The sequence below is a fragment of the Doryrhamphus excisus genome, linkage group LG22 (assembly GCF_037039965.1).
Source record: "Doryrhamphus excisus strain RoL-2023G ecotype Guam linkage group LG22, RoL_Dexc_Guam_v1.1, whole genome shotgun sequence".
Classification (NCBI taxonomy): Eukaryota; Metazoa; Chordata; class Actinopteri; order Syngnathiformes; family Syngnathidae; genus Doryrhamphus; species Doryrhamphus excisus.
This window is the reverse complement of record NC_136378.1, coordinates 10,829,357-10,849,320: the sequence shown is the minus strand read 5'-3', so window position 1 is coordinate 10,849,320 and position 19,964 is coordinate 10,829,357. Positions and strand designations below refer to the sequence as shown.

General features: G+C 44.5%; 1 long non-coding RNA gene across 2 annotated transcripts; it reads right to left on the bottom strand.

Moving 5' to 3' along the window:
• Positions 1–490: 490 nt before the first annotated feature.
• LOC144894621 (uncharacterized) lies at positions 491–19,074 on the bottom strand. Of its 2 annotated transcripts, XR_013625263.1 has the most exons (4): positions 18,857–19,074; positions 9,383–9,441; positions 2,727–2,908; positions 491–1,079 (listed from the first exon to the last, which is right to left on the bottom strand). It is a non-coding gene; the product is annotated as an uncharacterized LOC144894621 (long non-coding RNA). The 2 variants fall into 2 exon arrangements; XR_013625262.1 differs by lacking the exon at positions 2,727–2,908.
• Between the last annotated feature and the right edge of the window lie 890 nt (positions 19,075–19,964).

Below are 19,964 nucleotides of genomic sequence, written 5' to 3'. Positions count from 1 at the left end.
GGAGTGACCTATATTTTGTGCTTCAGTAACTTTGCTGCTTCATTTTTCATTTATGTGGTCCCACAAAAAAATGCTTGTTTTTAACATAAAGTGAGGGCAGAAGGTCCGACTTTAATCAAAAGGTGCTCTAATTGAATACATGTAATCATGTAAATCCAATTACATTACATTGCATTGCATTTCGAACATTGGTCTCTTGCTCTATCTATTTTCAAAAATTAACGACATAACTAATGAGGGGTGTTTTGTGGTTGTCATTAGTCAAAAATATTGAAAGTCATATGTCGTATGCTGTCCAGTAGGAGTTACACTGATGAGGCATTTCTTGACATTAATTCATGAAGTCAGCCATGGAGTGAAAAAAAAGTTATCCTCCCATTCTGTGTGGAAGTGGTAAATTAGTTATTCATACTTTAGGCTTCTCCCCCACTCATTTTCAAATCTATTCTTGAGTTCAGAATAAATAAATTGGTAGCTAACTCGTTAGCAGCATTGTCAGAGTGTACGTCTATGTATGGCAGATTAATGTTAGATTGACTATCCTGTGTATCAATCAAGTGACAATCGTCGTAGTCAAGATGGCAGTCTTTTTATTACTGGCATGCGATCGACCCACATTATGTTTGACTGTGGGGTGTTATTTAATGTCTAGAGGGCTCTACTGTTAAAAACTATTTTTAGAAGGTCATAAACAGGCATTCTAAGCTCCATCTATGAAAATATTCAATTTATTAATCATGAATTCCACTTTGTGGCAAATCATCTATTGAGGTCGGGGACGGAACCAATTAACAAACAAACGAGGGATTACTGTAAATTTCCATTCCAGACCAAAATGAGGCCTCTCGGTTCTTCCTCTTGGTATAATTCTGAGGGTTGCTGTGGGTCCTGAGGGAGATGACCCACAGCAAGAAACATACATGCTCCATGTGACTAACATGTTGACTCCATGTGACCCTGTGCTCCTGGAGGAGAGTGTCAGGCTAGAGTTTGCTTCCTGTGCCTTCAAGGCTGTCCATGTGACACACGATGTCAAGCGGTCACATTTCAGGCTGACCGCACATCGGAAGCGTGAAAAACTGCAGGAGGGGTAAGAAAATGGCAGTTAGTGTCATGCGCTTGTCTTGCACGAAAACATAGAATAGTAAAATGCCGTTTATTGTCACTACACAGAGTTACAATGAAATTTAAAGCAGCCTTCTCCAATGCAGACATGTATGTCAACAATCACGTCTTCAATTAAGGTAAACCATACAGTAAATGTTTATCCCCTTCATTCATCATTTAAATATATTTTGAATTGTTTTGTGTATTGCAAACTGTAACTGTAAACGATAAAATGCTTTAACATGTTTGGCTTTGTGGAACAGATTCATCGGATTGACATGGTTTCTTATGGAAAAAATGTATTCTGTTATACGTTTGTATGTTTCGGTTGGAGTCGGACCTTCTAGAAAGGATTAATGAGTGCCATTTGCTGCTGGTCCCAGAGATGAACCCCCTTGAAAAGTAGGCATCTAATGTAGTCCTATTATTTATTCTGTCATTTATATTTGTGAGCTGTTTTTGCAGCATCATTATCTTCCCTGAAGGGACTCAGCATAGATGCCATGCACTGCGCTGGACACAAGCATTATTTTTACATTCATAACGCAATTGACATGCCGCATCCATCTGAAAACCTAAACATCCACATGATTTAGAGCTATTCCAATGCAGTGCTAAACAGGGGTTGTTAGCAGTTGTGTATTTGTGATGCATGAAAATACATCAACATATTCTTGAAAGTGCAAACAAGTGGTCCACCAAAACATAAAAATAAAACGCATGCAATGTTTTGGCATTCAAATGATTTGACACTCCAGTGGATTGCCACATTGACACATTTATTTCATCTAAAAGTCTATTTTGAGAGAAAATACAACAGCAGGCACAAGATTAAAATGAATAACTCCATTATGTCCCCTCTCTTCTATCTTTCATGTTCCATCCACTCTAATCGCCATGGAAAGGAATAAAAAATGTGTTTTTCTGTGGTATCACACAGGAGACTCCTCTTACACAGGAGGAAAAAATGAAGGGAATAAATAAAAGGAAAATCGAATTCCCTCAGCCGTTGCAGAGGTGCCAACCAATGAATCCTCAGAATAAATTCTCTCCAGAGATAAACAAACACGTTATTTTAGATGGGGGCCACAGGACGGAGGGACCACTCTCGTAAAGTTCACAGCGCTCCGGACCGTAAAAGGAGCCGTCTTCTCAATCAGGCGAGCCTCCGGCAGCTGAAGCGGTGTGTTAAAAACACACAGAAAAGCTCACACTCATGTCCACAAGCAGGACTCTGATATATAGCCTTATAAAAAAGCCATTAAAGTTGGATTTTGAAGCACACGTTTCCCAACACGCTGTCAACACACTAAGTGTTCAAAGCTTTGAGTCACACAGCCCGGGTATTAAAATTGGGGCTTGATATTGTTCAGAGGGGACATGCGAAAAATGATGCTGAAACTGAATTTTATATTTTCTTGGCCCTGTTGGTAAAGTTCCTGCACTGCCTGTAAGAAAATAAGCTTCACATATTTTACGCTCTAAACCCATCCAGCAGGGCAATACATTTGTGGTTTGTGTGTTGCGCTTCAGAGACGATAACAAGACCACAGTGACAGCCAGAGTCAACATTTATTCTGTCGAATTTAAAGGTCAAATTCTAGTGCATGTTCCCATACCTTTTTCGCACCTTCAGGCAGATGAGAGCTGAAGATGAGAGCGAGTCAGTCATGTGTAGTGACACTTGAAAAGAGAAGGCTAGGAGAAGATGCATATCCAGATCCTCTGCGGTAAAAAAAATCCCATCTCTCCAAAGTTCCACTAATTCACCATGGCTATTGAATTCGACCTGATGATGCTTCTGTGTAAAACAGAAAACAGTCCTATTATATGACACATCTGAACTGGAACGTACTGTTCTACTTCTATAGAAAGCAGTGACTGTGTCAAACTTATTGGCTGAGGTCCAGTCCCTGCCTAATTTATTGGATTGTTTCCAGACTCTTACCCTGTCAGGTTAAATGGCTCCCACAGCACAGAGACACATTACATTGGCACTGAGAGAGTATTTTGGAAGGGGCAGCATGCTGAACTGTGGACTGTTTTGCTTCAGAGAAACAACAGATAATTGGTCCGGACACTTGTACTGTTAGTGCTGTATAACACTTGTATTAGGTCAACTCTCTTTGGGGATAAATGGATTCCTGTGTAAATATAAAGGGCAGATTGCTCTTTTTTTCCTGTGTAATTACAATCACAACTGTTAGCATTTAGCACAGAATTACAAAAAAGGTTCCTCTGGGCTAATGCAAATGCATCATGTTTCCAATCTTCAATATAAAGGCCAGAAAAAACGAAAGCTTCATCCCACATGAGCCCCTCACTCAAAATCGATAAGAACCGCCAACACTGTGAATGACTGAGCTATCATCCTTCACTATTTATAGCGTGTGATGGTCTATGAACCGTGAAATTAATAAATAGCATGCTCAGTAATTGCCTGGAAACCAAACGCATGGCAAAGTGGGGTATAAAATCAACGGCATCAGATGGGGTTTCTAATAAGTTGTCACATTATTGTCAGTGACCTTCAAGCAATTAAGAGCGGATGAGTAGAAGTCAGAGAGAAGGGGTGTTTGGAAAGAAGAGGAACAAGGATTAAGAGGAGTTGAATTGATGGAGTAAAGCGCTCTGGGTGGGGTGGGGGGGTATTTTGCTTAAAATCAGAAGCATAAACAGCCCACAAAAATATGACTTCCTGACACCTTAAGAGCTGTGCTGGCCAATGAGTAGACAGCCCAGGGCTTGTAGCTTATTGGCTAGTGCTGCTTTACTAAACCAGCTGCGGATGTGTGGTCACCGGGTCAAACCTGGCATGTGCAGGGCTGGACCGCGTAGATGACCAGTGTTACTTATGTAATACTGCTGACTCAAGGAAAGGAGACTACATTTATAAACTCGTCTCATAATCCTTTGTATTGGTTTTGGACTATACAGTACGCCTTTGTGTGATCAGCTGTTCCTGCAAGCTCTCTGTCCAAGGGCAGAGCACCAGTTTGCCTTTCTAACAGCACAGTATGCCATATTTTGGAATTTAGGTCCTTGAATACTGGAGAGCAACAAATATTTGTTTAATTTGAATAAGAAGTTTTGCGATGGCCACAAAAGGGTGCACCATGGAAAACAAACTAAAGAATCAGTAATCAGTAGCGTTAAGCACAGTGGTGGCACCAGCTGGTGAGAGATTCATTGTGCATGTTATGCCTTGTTCCTTTCATTCTTACGTTGTCAGTGAGTATGGGAGGGAAAGAAAAGTATCTGTAGGGCTCCAGTAAGGTGAAAGGACAGGAACAAACAAAGTGAGTGTGGGTGGGGGGCTGGGTGATAAGGGTGGATATCGGCCAGTGCTCTTCAATAAGAAGAGCGGTGTAGGTTCAGAAGCCAGACATGAGAAACCCACTGGACATGGGAGAAAGGGCAACGGGGTCATTTGGCACGGAAGGGGAAGACCCACAGGAGATTGAGGTGTTGCTAAGCCATCTACAAGCCCATAAAAAGGCCATGGTCTGTGAGTAAGCTTAAAATTTAAAGACAAAATTGGTGTGCCAAAGTGCTGGTACTGTTGCTACCTACATTGCTACAGGACATTTGTATCATCTGCAGCAAGGCTACTGCTTACTTTTACTGGTCGGCAGTGCAAAGTATGACATCTAAGCTTAATACACTGATAGCCTTTATTATGTTATTTATTAACCTTGTGTGTTGCTGCTAAGGTTTCTGAGTTTAAAATTATGAGATAAAATGGCAGAACAAGTAAAAAAAACAGTAAAAACAGAGAGCAGTTCATTAATCTTTTTGTCATCTTTGTTCCAGTACAGTATTACCCTTTTGTTTTTTCTATTCCTTGAGAGCGCATGTATCCTGTCTTTTTGTCTACAAGACTCTATTATTCATGACTGAAAAGGAGGGGCATTTTTTGTTGAAATACAGTAGTAAATACAATGTTTCTTCAACACTGAAGAATAAGATACTGAATAGGCATGTTTGCCCCCTTTCTGAGTTATTATTGTTTGCCACACTTACATGTTTTTGATCATTAAATGAAACTTTTTTATTATTAAAGGGAGAGAAAAAAAATCCAAACCTACAGGGCCCTATGTGGTAAAAGTGATTGCCCCCTCAACCTAATAACTGGTTTCAGCAACGACTGCAATCAAGCGTTTGCCATAACTTTGAAATTAGTCTCTTACAGCACTGTGGAGGAATTTCGGTCCACTTCTCTTTGCAGAATTGTTGTAATCCAGCCCCATTTGAGAGTTTACTAGCATGAACTGCCTTTTCAATGCTGCAGCATCTCAATAGAAGAGCAGTGATGCAATGAGGCTTGCAGTTCTTCGGATGTTGTTATGGGGTTTTTGTGACCTCTTGGATGAGACTCAATTAATCTCAATTGAGTCTGAATATATATATAAGGTTGGTGACTGAAATAACGAGCAATAATTAATGTAGACCACAACCTTAATTTTTCCCAAAAACTAGTAACATGGCTTCAGCGCTGCAGGTGACTCCCAACACAACTACCTCCGTGAAGAACATTGCAAAACTCCAAATAATTTCTGCATTTCAAAGGAATATTTGTGATGAAATCAACCTCCTCAAGGGCGTTGCATCTGCACACAAGTCCAAATGAATATACATGTACGCTGGATATTGTTAAAACTCAAGCAGCTCAAAATCTCTGTTGAATTGCACCAGGTCTCTGTGTGTCTTTCTTTTCAAAATGCCACTCCATTGTGCTTCAGAGTTCCAAGCAGGATCAAACAGCATTTTGAATTATGGTTCCTTGTTTCAAAGTTGTGAGGTCGGTTGCATGAGATCTTCAAAGGAGAAGGAAGTGGCTTTGTCAACACAGCCAGGAAGTAAAAGAAATGCATTTTAAACTAAACCTTTTTGGTGCATTGAAAAATTGCCCTGATACTTTGAATATGCAAGGTTCACAGGAAAAGCTGTAACAACCTTAAAATAGCAGCTTTAGGGTAGGATGAGGATGAGGCCACATTCTGCATCAGCTCTCCTCATTGGAGGTTTTATTCTTCCAGCACGGAAAAACATTGATCATCACACACCAGCACCCGTCCCCACTTTAACTGAGTGCATCTTGAAGCCATTCTATGCCTCAGTGTTGCTTTTTCATGCTGTATCCCTGCGTCACCCTGGCTCCAAACAATACCTTTGATTCAATACTGCCTCTAGTGGACAGAAAATGTAAATTAAGGGCTACCGACACCCACAACGCAGTCTAGAACAGATGCGGCAGTGCAGGAAAAAAATGCTCATCACATATCGCCTGCACCCTTGTGGATGCCCACACTGAATTGCGCTCATATAGTGGAGTTCAACTCTTATCTGGGTAATGTGGTTAATGAATTGTCCTCCTCCCCTGAGGGTATTCACATTAACTTGAGTATAGGTTTTCACTTAGAGTGGATCAGTGATCTCTGCTCGAGCTCCCCCCTCCAGATTTCTTTCATTATCTAAAATGAGAACATATTGAAGGGGGCACCAAGGTGGAGTAGGTTGGCAGTTTGTTTCTCAGATGTGTGCAAGTGGGTCAGATTCATGTCTCTTGACATATATTGGCATTTAGTAGCTCATAGGTCAGTCAAATCATATTATCCATCACCACCAGCTGCATATTAAGAGATGTTTTTGGAAGGTGTGGAAGTGACAGGATATGGTAAATTTGATTGAGACATTAATAAATAGTAAATTATAAACCAGAGCAGCTTCTATTTCCACCTCCATTGTTGCCTTAAGAATGGATTATGCTTTTGAGTAACAATGCCGTACCCTCCGAAGTCATTGTGATCCTTTAATAGCTCTTTGTCAGGGTTTGTCAATTCTCCTGATATGGGGCGGTGTTTGCTTAGGCAACTCAGCGATTAATCCTAAAACTATTAGTTTTTTAGCTTCCTTTGTCGCTAGCGAGCTTTTGATTTTTTATTTTAACTCTAATATGAGGAATAAAAGTTGTATCTTTGTGTGCAGTCGACATGAACGGGCAGGGAGATCAACAAAGTTGTGATTTACGATGACTTTTAATTGAAGAGTGTTTCTCACCTTTTTTCATCAAATACTGGAACTTGCAACTTTCTCTGGCTCCATTTTGGGCCTTTTTGCAGCTGTGATAAAATATTTTTAAAAGTGCCGCTACTGTGTTGGTTTGCAAAAAATACAGTCTACCGCACATCATATACTGGCGACGGCACAGACTTCCATTTCATGTATGAGCAAGCTAATAGGCTGACATTTTGCGCTAAAAGAAATACATTAGGAACACAGCTGGACTCACACAGTGTATTAATAAAAGGATGTGTGCCACGTTGGATGCAAAGCAAGGCAAAATTCTGCCATAAATTTTCAACACTAATCAAAAACACTCCACCACTGCTAAAAGATGACCAGTTACTGCCCTTACTTTCCGCAACACTGTGATCGAAACTTACATTTCTGGAAGGTGGGTTTGGAGGGGTAGAAGCGAGCCAGGGTCATGTACACTGGCTCCTAGGCGCAGGAGGATAAACCAGGCTTAAGGACACACACCCTCATCTAATTCTCTGTCTTTATACCTGTCCATACAAAGCTACAGTATGTATTATCCCTGGACAAATATGCCTGCAGAGCTTCTTGTCTATTCTATTGCTGTCATTTTTCATTGGGCACTCTTGTTGCCTGTCAGACAGTATTTGTTCTCAGTTTAATTCTCCATCTTCATGTCCACAGAACAGAAACAAGGCCTCAAACAAATGAAGTGCCGCAATGATTGAAGCGGGTTCAAGAAAGACCAATAGACTTCATCAATCATCGACGAGGCCCGGTATCAATGAATATGTCATTTTTTAAAAGCAGTAACAAACTACAATTGCACTCATTAGAGCTCAGAAGACCAACAACAACAAAAAAACACGTCACGGAATAGTACCCTAATAGTCAATACTCTATATCCAATGGCTGTTTTATATATATTGTTAGTGACCTGCTTTACCTCTGTATTAACACAAGAGACATTTAATTATAATATATTATAATAAATTCATTCTAAAAGCCTTCAATTTGGATTGCTGTGGTCTTTTTTATTTAGATTTTGGTTTAGTTTTTCTTAAGGTTTTGATTTTTCTTTCCCTTAACTACGTTCAGGGTTGAAGTACTGTGTATGTTTGGTAATTGAGTAGGGTGCACCTGCCATTGATGACAAATGATTTCAAAGATTCAAAGCAAGAGAGGCAATTAAACGCTGCCTATTTCTGTTTTGCTTTAAAGCGTTGAAATAAAAGACAAAATGTGTGCTTGGTGTCCTGGTCCCCTTCTGCTGCCTGAATCACATCTGTCCCCCAGCTTCCGATCCCCTCTCCATCATTGGCTCTCTGTTCCAGTCTTCCCCCCGTCCAACACTCCATCACAACTGCATGGAGCCCTGGAGATGTCTTCCTGGTAAGGAGTGATGTAGTGGCCAATGCTAACAGACCCTTTCAGACACTCTTATTAACTGGGTCCAACCTTAATTTCTCAAGACCTCCAGAAAGACGCGCACAGGCAAAAGCACGTCCTTCAATTTCTCACTTGAGTAAGTAGACATTGCAGTTTTTTAGTTTTGCAGCAACATCCAATATAATTTCATTTTGTCATTGAATAATGGATTGGCAGGTTTTTAGGGGATTTTATGCAGATTATTTTTCCTCAAATCCACAACCCTAATATGATAAAGGCAGTGTTATTACCATGGTATGCAAAATTCAACTAGTGATTTCTCAACTAATGAAGAGAATTACATTGCAGGCCGCATGTTTAATTCATTGCCATCAGACTTAATCCAGTATTCAGTGAAACAGAGACTGTAAATGACGAGCAGAAAAACACACATTATCTGAATCAATAAACTACTGTAGATTAAAACTCATACTTGCTATCGTGATGTTTTAATGATGTGCCTCCTTTTTACTTACAGTTGTCCTTACATGGATTGAGTTGAGCATATTTTGTATATTTTGCATATGTTTGATTGGACTAATATTCCCTCATTTCTCCAGCCCTGTCAGTACAACTGCCGCTTTCATGTGAAAAAGCCTTAGCTGTCCTGCGGTGTGTATCGAATTCCTGTACCCTCTCAGTATAGCTTATGCTGCTAGCTAGGAAACAAAGTAAATATAGGCCTAACCGCTGCCTCTCTAGCCCACCAAGGCATTGATTTACACAGAGACGACTGCAGCTGAGAGCAACAGATCTAAGGGAAAGTCATCTTATTCATAGAATAAAAATAAAGCTGTTTCCTACGCACAGCTCAGAGGATTTGATTCGGTATAGATGACTGTCAGATCCTTGTGCAGCCGATGACACCTGCAAGACACAAATGCATCATAAGTCTGCGAAACAGTACTTTTGTGGTTGTGTGTGTGGTTTGTGTCTGACTCATGTTGCCAGAGGAAGGGTGCTGATCTTCACAGTTTCAGCGTATATTCACGTTCATCATTTTACAAATGCTGATTCCTCATAAAAGTGATACACAAAATTGTGCTGCGGTAATGCCACACGCAGCAGGAAACTCACTACCTCGTCTGTCGGAGAACAATACACAAATCGAGGGCAGGGTGTTTATAGGGAAAGGGACAGATGGACCAATGGAACGGCACTCAGTAGAGCACAGACCTCAATTAAGGCCGAACAATCCTAATTTGAATCACTGCCAAATTTGACACCTTTAGTTGCCCACTTCTGCATGTGGTTATATTTTGTTTGTAACAATTTCCGTCTGCCATTGCCGCCTCTCTTTTACTTCCTCATCCAATCAGCAATCGGAACATGCTGCCTGCCTCGAAGACGATCTGAAAGTACAAATTTCAAGCAGGAATGAACAGACACAAACAGAGATACACATATTCTTGTATGAAAAAAGTCCATCCACATGAGTGAATGTTTTAAAAAGATTTAAAGTAACACACACACACATCCCAGACTAAAAAAAACAACCACAGCTGACTGGCGCATTATATCAGTACGTTCCAATCCCAGCACTGCGAGCGCTCTGGGTACCAGGATAAAAGGTATGTACTGTAGGCTGCTTACTTATCTGTGTGTCAGTGCACAAATCTGACCATAGAAAATAAGCATTTCTGAGCCTTGATTATTGGGGCATGTTCTGTCATATGTGCCTGCACTGCTGATGCATATGAATGTACAGTCCCTCACCACATTGTGGATCACACATTGCACCCTTGTGCTAGCACGGTTTGTCAAACATTAATTCATTAATACATACTCACTGTGATGTGGCTGTCGAAAGCATATTATTATTGAATTGTGCACTCCTGCAACAGTGAAAGAAGCGCTGACATCACCAAGAAAGCACAACGTACAACGTTCCGGAATGGCCATCTCAGTCCCAGACCTGAATATTATTGAAAATCTGTGGTGTGATATGAAGCGGGCTGTCCATGCTTGGGAAACGTCAGACCTGACTCAACTGGAGATGTTTGCCATTTGTATTTACACTCCTATCCATTTGGTCACAAATCATGACTACAGGCGGGGCTTGGAACATAGCCTGAATTTTAAATTGAGAAATTAAAGAACGTCTCTAAAAACGTTTAAAACTCCGCATCCTGCATAACTAACTCAATAGTTTAAGATCCTGCAAACAACCAGCCATGAAAATAACCTCCTTGAGGTAAAACTGCCGAACAAGCAAATGTGAAGACTTTGAACAGACAAAAAAGGTAACGATATAAAAGGTCCAAGTTTAAAGTGTGTTGCTGTGTTGTGTTATGATGTTGGCGAGTGAGCCAGTCTCTGTAGTACCTGGCACAGCATCAGTCCCCGTGATCAGGCAGCGGGCGTGTGGCTTTTCACCCACTCCCTTTGTCCCCCCCAACCCCGTCAGCCTCAAGGCCCCAGCGCCTGCCTAACTGACTGGAGGCTGAATGGTGAGAACAAGAGACAGCCAGAGAAAAGAGGACACCGACTACCTCCACACACTCACTGGAAAGGAAATGAGCAATGTGAGGCAATTAAAAGTACTGCAGGCTAAAATTGGCTTTCCCCAGGGGTCAGAGATGCAAAAGTCAATGGTTGAAAGGATGAGTTCTCTTTCAGTCACTATCTATCTGTCACACATGTGCAAACACGCAAAAAAAAACAACCACACACGCTCAAACACTGAAGATAAATAATGGCCATCCTGTCCACTGCCCTGCAGGTCACGATCCCTTTACCCGGATAGAATTCCTAATTGATGTGACAAAGTGCCTCAGAGTGTCCCGTTTCTCCTGCGTGGTTTTTCAAAATGTTCTGACCTCTTTCTCCCTTCTTGCTGTCCTGTTCCTTTCACTGCCAAGTGTGGTTTTAATGAGATAAAACAGTCTCTTGACATCCGCCGGTCGGATGTTGCTGTAGAATGACCACTGACTATTGACTGTGGCCAAAGAGCGGCCAGGAATAAAAGAACAAATCAAACATCAAAAAGCACAACCGTGAAGTGATTGTCTTTGCAGCGCATCAGCTTTCATCCTGTAACATGATAGCACAGTCATCATTTTAAGAAGATTCGACTTTTAGAGTGCAAAATGAGACGGTTTTGTATGAGGAAGCTTTTAGGAGCTGTCACTAAGAGGAACATGACAGCCTAGCTAAAAATACGGACTCAATGTCACCGCATGTTAGGTGTCTACTTAAAAGCCTATATTAAAAAAAAAACATTTGCATATATCTTGGGCACATAAAACTAGTCACCCCCGTGTTGTCAGGGGTCAGACAGAACGAGGACCACACGAGCGTCACAGTTCAAGATGTTTATTGAAGCTCCAGCAGAGGTCAGGAACGAGTCTTTATTCAGCAGAGGCACAGGCAGGGGTCAGGCGGAGATCGTGGTCAGGGCAGGTCAGGTCGTTGTGGCAGGTGGTCAGGACAAGGCAAAGGTACCGGCAGGGGTCAGGCGGAGATCGTGATCAGGGCAGGTCAGGTTCTGGAGTCAGAGTCGAGCTGTGGGCTGAAACAGAGAGCAGAGCTTCGTGCAGGCTTGCAGACGATCCGACAAGAGGCACTGAGTGGGGGAGGCTTATGTAGAGCAGGCAGGGCAGGTAATCATTGGCTGCAGGTGTGCAGAGTGTGTGTTGAGGGAGCTGGGTGTGGGGTTGGCTGGCCAGGCAAAACAGAGGGAGAGACTCACCAGGAGGAAAATAGCATGGGGAGAATGGATCATGACAGAACCCCCCCCTCAAGGGACGGCTCCTGACGTCCCCAAAGCTGGTGGTGTGCTAGAATTCCTCTGACAGGTCAGAGTCGGCTGCAGACTATTTGGGTTCAGGTGGTCTTGGCTGGGTGGCCTGGCGAGGTGGGCGGCCCCGTCGAACGGCAGGCTGGTCAGGATGCTGCTGATGGAATTCTCTAATGAGAGTTCGGTCCAGGATCCTGTTTGATGGCACCCAGCTCCTCTCCTCTGGACCGTAGCCCTCCCAATCGACGAGGTAGTGAATGCCTCGACCCCATCGTCTGGAGCGGAGCAAGCGCCGGACGGTGTAGACAGGATCTCCATTGATGAGACGAGGAGGAGGGGGAGCAGGTGTCGGGCGGACCAGTGGACTCTCCTGGAAAGGTTTCACTCTAGAAACATTGAAAGTTGGGTGTACCTTCATGGATCGGGGAAGTTTAAGTCGGACTGCAGATGGACTGATGACCCTTTGGATGGGGAAGGGACCAAGGTAGCGAGGAGCCAGCTTCTTCGACTCCACCCGAAGAGGCAGATCCTTGGCCATCAGCCACACCTTCTGGCCAACCCGGTATGTTGGTGCTGGGGCTCTCCTGCGGTTGGCACTGGTGGTATAGCTGCTGACCGACTTGAGGAGTGTAGCACGGGCTCGGGACCAGGTTCGGCGGCATCTGCGTGCATTGGCCTGGGCAGATGGACAGGTGGCCTCTTCTTCCTGACTGGAAAACACAGGTGGCTGGTAGCCATAGACACACATGAAGGGTGACATGCCAGTAGCAGAAGAGATGAGGGAGTTATGGGCATATTCGATCCATGTCAACTGTTGTGTCCAGGCTTGAGGTTTGTGAGAGGCCATGCACCTCAGTGCTTTTCCTAGCTCCTGATTAGCTCTCTCAGATTGGCCGTTAGATTGGGGGTGGAAACCAGAGGTTAGGCTCACAGTAGCTCCTAGGAGATGGCAGAACTCCTTCCAGAAAGTGGAGGTGAATTGTGGCCCTCGGTCTGAGACAACGTCTCTTGGCAATCCATGAATGCGAAACACATGGTCGATGACCAACTGTGCAGTCTCTTTGGCAGATGGTAATTTAGGTAGCGGAATGAAATGTGCCATTTTACTGAATCTGTCAACAACTGTAAGAATGACTGTCATACCGTTAGATGCAGGCAGGCCTGTGACAAAATCCAAAGAGACATGGGACCAGGGACGAGTGGGCACAGGCAGAGGCTGGAGTAGTCCGGCAGGAGGCTGGTTGGTGGACTTGTTTTGGTTGCAGGTTGGACACGCTCGCACAAATTCCTTGACATCCCTCTTCATCGAAGGCCACCAGAAGCGCTGAGCGAGGAGATGGTTGGTGCGAGCGGAGCCAGGGTGGCAGGCAAAACGGGAGTCATGACCCCATTGTATGACCTGGGATCGAAGATTCTCCGGAACAAAGAGCAGGCCGTCAGGGCACGCACTAGGGCCGGGCTGATCTCGGAGGGCCTGTCGAACCTGTTCCTCCACCCCCCAGGTCAGGACTGCTACCATGCAGGGATCAGGCAGGATTGGGGCAGGCTCTGTGGAATGTGTGTCGTCAATCTGGAACTGGCGGGAAAGAGCATCTGGTTTGGTGTTACGTGAACCAGGACGATATGACAGAGTGAAGTTAAAACGGGTGAAGAATAAAGCCCAGCGGGACTGCCTTGGGTTCAGACGTTTAGCAGAGCGGATGTACTCAAGATTCTTATGATCGGTCCATACCAGGAACGGGACTGTGGTTCCCTCCAGCCAGTGGCGCCACTCCTCCAAGGCTAGCTTGACCGCTAGCAGTTCACGGTTGCCAATGTCATAATTGCGTTCTGCAGGGGACAGTCGACGGGAAAAGAACGCACAAGGATGTAATTTATTGTCCTCCCCTGCCCGTTGAGAGAGGACAGCCCCGACTCCTACATCAGACGCATCCACCTCCACGACGAATTGTCGGTCAGCATCCGGCATCTGGAGGATGGGAGCTGAGGTGAACCGGTTCTTCAGGGTGGCAAAGGCCTTGTTAGCCTCTGGGGTCCAAGCGAAGGGCTGCTTGGTACTGGTCAGTGCAGTCAAAGGAGCAGCGACTGTGCTGTAGTTCCGGATGAATCTCCGATAGAAGTTGGCGAACCCCAGAAACTGCTGCAACTTCTTTCTGTTCTCCGGAACAGGCCAGTCTGTCACCGCCGAGACCTTCGCTGGGTCCATCTGGATACTGCCATCTGCCACGATGAACCCCAGGAAGGTTGCTGACTTGACGTGAAACTCGCATTTCTCCGCCTTGACATAGAGGGAGTTCTCCAGGAGGCGGCGGAGGACCCGCTGGACATGGCAGATGTGTTCGGACATATTCTTGGAAAAAATCAAAATATCATCCAGGTAAACGAAAACAAACTTATTCAGCATGTCTCGCAACACATCATTCACCAGGGCCTGGAACACAGCTGGAGCGTTGGTGAGGCCAAATGGCATGACCAGGTACTCATAGTGGCCGGATGGGGTGTTGAAGGCCGTCTTCCATTCATCCCCCTCTCGGACTCGGACAAGGTGGTAGGCGTTCCTGAGATCCAATTTTGTGAAGATGGTGGCTCCCTGGAGTAGCTCAAAAGCAGAGGTCAAAAGAGGCAAGGGGTACCGGTTCTTGACTGTGATGTCATTCAGTCCACGGTAATCGATGCAGGGTCGAAGTGAGCCATCTTTCTTCCCCACGAAGAAGAATCCGGCACCGGCTGGAGAGGAAGAGGGGCGAATGATACCAGCAGACAAGGAGTTACTAATGTAATCGTCCATAGCCTTTCGTTCAGGAGCAGACAAAGAATACAGACGGCCCTTGGGTGGAGTGGTGCCTGGGAGGAGGTCAATGGAACAGTCATAGGGACGGTGTGGTGGCAGGGACATGGCTTTGGATTTGTTAAATACCTCGCGTAGATCGCGATAGCACTCAGGAACGTTGGAAACATCAATAGCGGAAGCAGGTGGGACTGGGCTGCGGTGCAGAGAGGCAGAGTGTAAACAGGTCTGATGGCATCTCCCACCCCATTCCTTGATGGTCCCAGAGACCCAATCAAGGTGAGGATTGTGCAGGCGGAGCCAAGGGGAGCCTAGGATGAGAGGTTGATTGGGTGAGCGAAGTAGGTGGAAGCTGATTGTCTCACGGTGGTTGCCTGAGATCATCATGGAAATGGGTGAGGTGATACTGGTGATGGTGCCCAGAAGATGGCCATTCAGAGCGCGGACGGGAATGGGTTTGGGTAAGGGGCGACTCTCAACTCCCAACTGGCAAGCTAAATCAGTGTCCATCAGGTTGGCTTCAGCACCAGAGTCTATCAGAGCGGACAGGGTGTTGGTTACATTGGGAGAGTGAAGAGAAACTTTGAAAAGAGGTTTACTGAAGTTGGAGGATTGCAGGTTTGTTGGGCTCAGCCGGACCCCTCCTACTTCCGGTGAGCCCCGTCTTTTTACTGGACAAGTGACGACACGATGCCCTTCTCCTCCGCAGTACAGGCACAGGTTGAAGTCGAAGCGATGCTGGCGCTCTTCGGGGGAGAGCGAAGCACGACCGATCTCCATGGGTTTAACGTGATCAGCCGACGCAGAGGTTGAGTGCGTGGTCAGAGATCGGCGATCACGAAGAGTCTGGCGCCCTCTCTCTTGACGGCGGGTCTGGATCCTGCGGTCAATGCGGACAGCTAGGGCGATTGCTTCATCCAGGGTGGAAGGTCGATCATGGGAAACCAGCTCGTCCTTCAAGTAGTCTGCCAGGCTATGGAGGAAGACATCCACCAAGGCCTCCATATTCCAAGAACTGCGTCTCGCCAGGGTTCGGAAGTTGATTGAGTAGTCTGCCACTGACCTTCGACCTTGACGGATCGTCATCAGAGCCTGTGATGCCTCATCTGTAGACGATCCCAAGTCGAAGACCTTCAGCATCTCCTCAGCGAACAGGTTGAAGGAAGAGCACACAGCTGTCTGGCGTTCAAATTCAGCCGTTCCCCAGAGTCGTGCACGGCCAGTCAGATGTGTGATTGCAAAACCCACCCTCGCTCCCTCCGTAGCGAAGGTTCTAGGTTGCAGAGCAAACTGTAGTCGACAGCTGGTAAGGAATGCCCGAACCTGTGCAGGATCACCATCAAAGCGTTCAGGGCTGCCGACCTTGGGTTCTGGAGTAGTGGTGGTGAAGAATGGAGCAACAGAATCAGACATGTTCGGATCAGACTGATGTGGGGTAGGTGCAGCGGGCGGTGGCTGGTTGGAGAGCAGATTAGCGATCTCAGCCAATTGCTGTTGTTGTTGCTGAATCTGCTGCTGTTGTTGCTGGCTGAGCTGAAGCAAAGAGGACATGTCAGCAGCCATGCGGCTCACCTCTCCCTCAGTGGATTCCAGGCGTTGCATAGCGGAGGGTGTTTCGGGTCCTCTGCTGGGAGAACTGTGCGCTGGGTCCAAGTTGGTTCGGATCGTACTGTCAGGGGTCAGACAGAACGAGGACCACACGAGCGTCACAGTTCAAGATGTTTATTGAAGCTCCAGCAGAGGTCAGGAACGAGTCTTTATTCAGCAGAGGCACAGGCAGGGGTCAGGCGGAGATCGTGGTCAGGGCAGGTCAGGTCGTTGTGGCAGGTGGTCAGGACAAGGCAAAGGTACCGGCAGGGGTCAGGCGGAGATCGTGATCAGGGCAGGTCAGGTTCTGGAGTCAGAGTCGAGCTGTGGGCTGAAACAGAGAGCAGAGCTTCGTGCAGGCTTGCAGACGATCCGACAAGAGGCACTGAGTGGGGGAGGCTTATGTAGAGCAGGCAGGGCAGGTAATCATTGGCTGCAGGTGTGCAGAGTGTGTGTTGAGGGAGCTGGGTGTGGGGTTGGCTGGCCAGGCAAAACAGAGGGAGAGACTCACCAGGAGGAAAATAGCATGGGGAGAATGGATCATGACACGTGTTACATTTTACAGACAATGAATTTCATATCGCACAAGCCAAACTCTTCTTTGTTTTCTAGTATCAAGATGGCTGTAATGTCCTATATTGTGTTTTTTTTCCCGCCAATTAATTAAGCATGGGGGTGTAGTTGTCAGTCACTATTAATTTGGAAGTGGGGAGATGGAAGCTTTGTTTGCCACTCTTCTTTTATTACATCACCCTGTTGTCACTTAAAATCATGATTAATTTGTTGAATTTAATGTACTGTAATTTGGCATGTCCATTTTTTGAAAGCTGTCACCTTGACAGCACGAGGAAGATGCATTTGAGAGGTGGATTAAGAGGGAAATATGATGTTGTTGTGATGATAATTTTATTATAAATGGGTATTTGTAAACAAACTACAGAGATATGAAGTAGAGCTTGTGGTTATGTGGTTGCCTTAAAAACATGTTGCAAACATACAAGTGAAAGAGTTTGTCCAGACTGGAACATTTTCAGGTTGAAATGTCATTTTATTGTTTAAGCCTATCATCCACACAGCAAACTGCTTCCTGGGTGTCCTAAAACTGTCAGGAAATCGAACAACACTGCCTTGTCGTTGCCATGCAGACAAGCAAAACACCACTTTTTGTCACCACCCCTCATGACCAGAAATGACCAACTGCATTTCTGCCAAAAAGCCGACATAATATGACTCCCAGTCAACATTACCCTGATATTTTTTGTCTTATATTCGACAGACCATAAGTGCTTGTCTCACCGGACTGGTTGCCAAGCAATCACAGTGATTTATTAATTACTATAATTCATATTTTATATACTGTACATTCAAACCATGATGTAGTGAGGGTGCATCTATTTTGTTTTTTATTTTTGTTTTGGTGTGATTCTGTTTTGCACACAAAATTCTGACTTGTCGCAATTACACTCTCTCACACTTATCACACCATTATCACTTGGCTCATACACCCATATTGTGTATTGTAAGGCAAACTCACAACTACACAAACTAGTCAACTTGCCTGCATACTATATTATTTCGTATGGGAAAAAATATTCAGTTATCATATGATTCTGATTTTTACCACTGTAACACTAATGAGTATTTTCATCGTCACCGTCATATAGAACTGCATATTATAAACTGATCTTTTAAACCTTGAACATAATGAGCATAAGAACACAAGATCTTTAAATGCCGCTATTATGACCTTTGCTGCCTGACATGAGCAGTTTCTTTGTACTGATAGCAGAGTTTGAAAGAGAAGCTCACTGACCCGTACAATGACAAATGAATGTACATAATTTCAGTGGTCGGGACTAATGCTTCCATCATGGCCATGATCATGTATCAATACATCCAAGGTGCAAAGTGCAGGAATTTGTTCTTTGCATCTGATGCAATTTCTATCCTATGTGGGGGGCTTTTCAGGAGTAGAGACAGTTTCCTAACCATATTTGCTGTTATTTCCAACTCTACATCAATTTCTCCTCCTCCTACTGTTATTTGGTGTGTGTGTGTGCGCAAGCAGGAAATGGAAGTGTGCCATGCTGACCTAAGCTGCCCTCTACTGCTGTTTGTTTTGAACACAGCAAGTGCTTCATATAAGAGACAATATCACAAGTACTTACACACACAGGAACCCTAATGCTCGTCTTCCCCGTGTGATTCCTTGAGATATTTGAAGTGATGTTTGCTCTTCTATCCATACGTGATCGGGTCAGAGGAGATCTGCCTCTCCCTGCTGATGAAAGCAACATTGTAGCGGAGTGCCGATACCCATCTGTCTGCACAGCAAACAGACAGTGCTTAATATCCTCAATGTAAGGGCTGCTCTCACTACAGTATGTGCCTGCCAACTGTAAAGACAGTACTTGAACGTCCTTTTAAACCTACAGCATGTTCAGTATTGCTCCCTCTACTGGTTTGTTTTGTTCACATCAAAAATGTTGTCTTTAGAGGGATCATAATTAGAGTATCACTTTAATTAAAAACAGTCAGTATTGTGATTGTAATTTCCTATAGTGTATAAAAGCTTTTCATTATACTGTGACTTGTATATGTATACAATGTATATGTATGTGTTGTATATGTACATTGATGTACACAACTGAAAAAATGTTTTAGAACACATTTTAAGTTTTAAGATGGTCTTTCAGCTGCACGGTGACCGAGTGGGTAGCATGCATTCCCAGCATCTCTGTGTGGAGTTTGCATGTTTTCCCCATGCATGCTTAGGTTTTCTCCCCTGTACTCCACTTTCCTCTCACATTCCAAAAACATGCTAAGCTAATTTGCGACTCCAAATTGTCCATAGATTTTACAATTTGTGAAATTCACTGGACGACCACTTAAAAAAAAAAGCTTGAAACACAACCATCACTGAAAATCCTCACAAGTTGAAATGTCAGGTTTAGACCCCAAAAATCATCTCAAAATGCATTTTGAAAGGCTTGTGGTTGAATGAAATGGTTGTGAGTTAAAATCCAGATATCCAAATCTCCAAAGCTCGCCATTATTCTGTTGCAACTATGGTGCCACATAACTCAATAAGAACATGGCTGATTTATACTGCGGACCATGGCAGCCTGTACATAAATCACCAGGAGCTCACCTATCGCTTTCACTTATTCATGCAAGCTATTATTTATACCGCCTGGCCCTGTGTGATCAATATCCTTAATTCTAATTACATCTCAAGCACTTGCCACTCTGTGTGTTGGAACAACACACATTTGT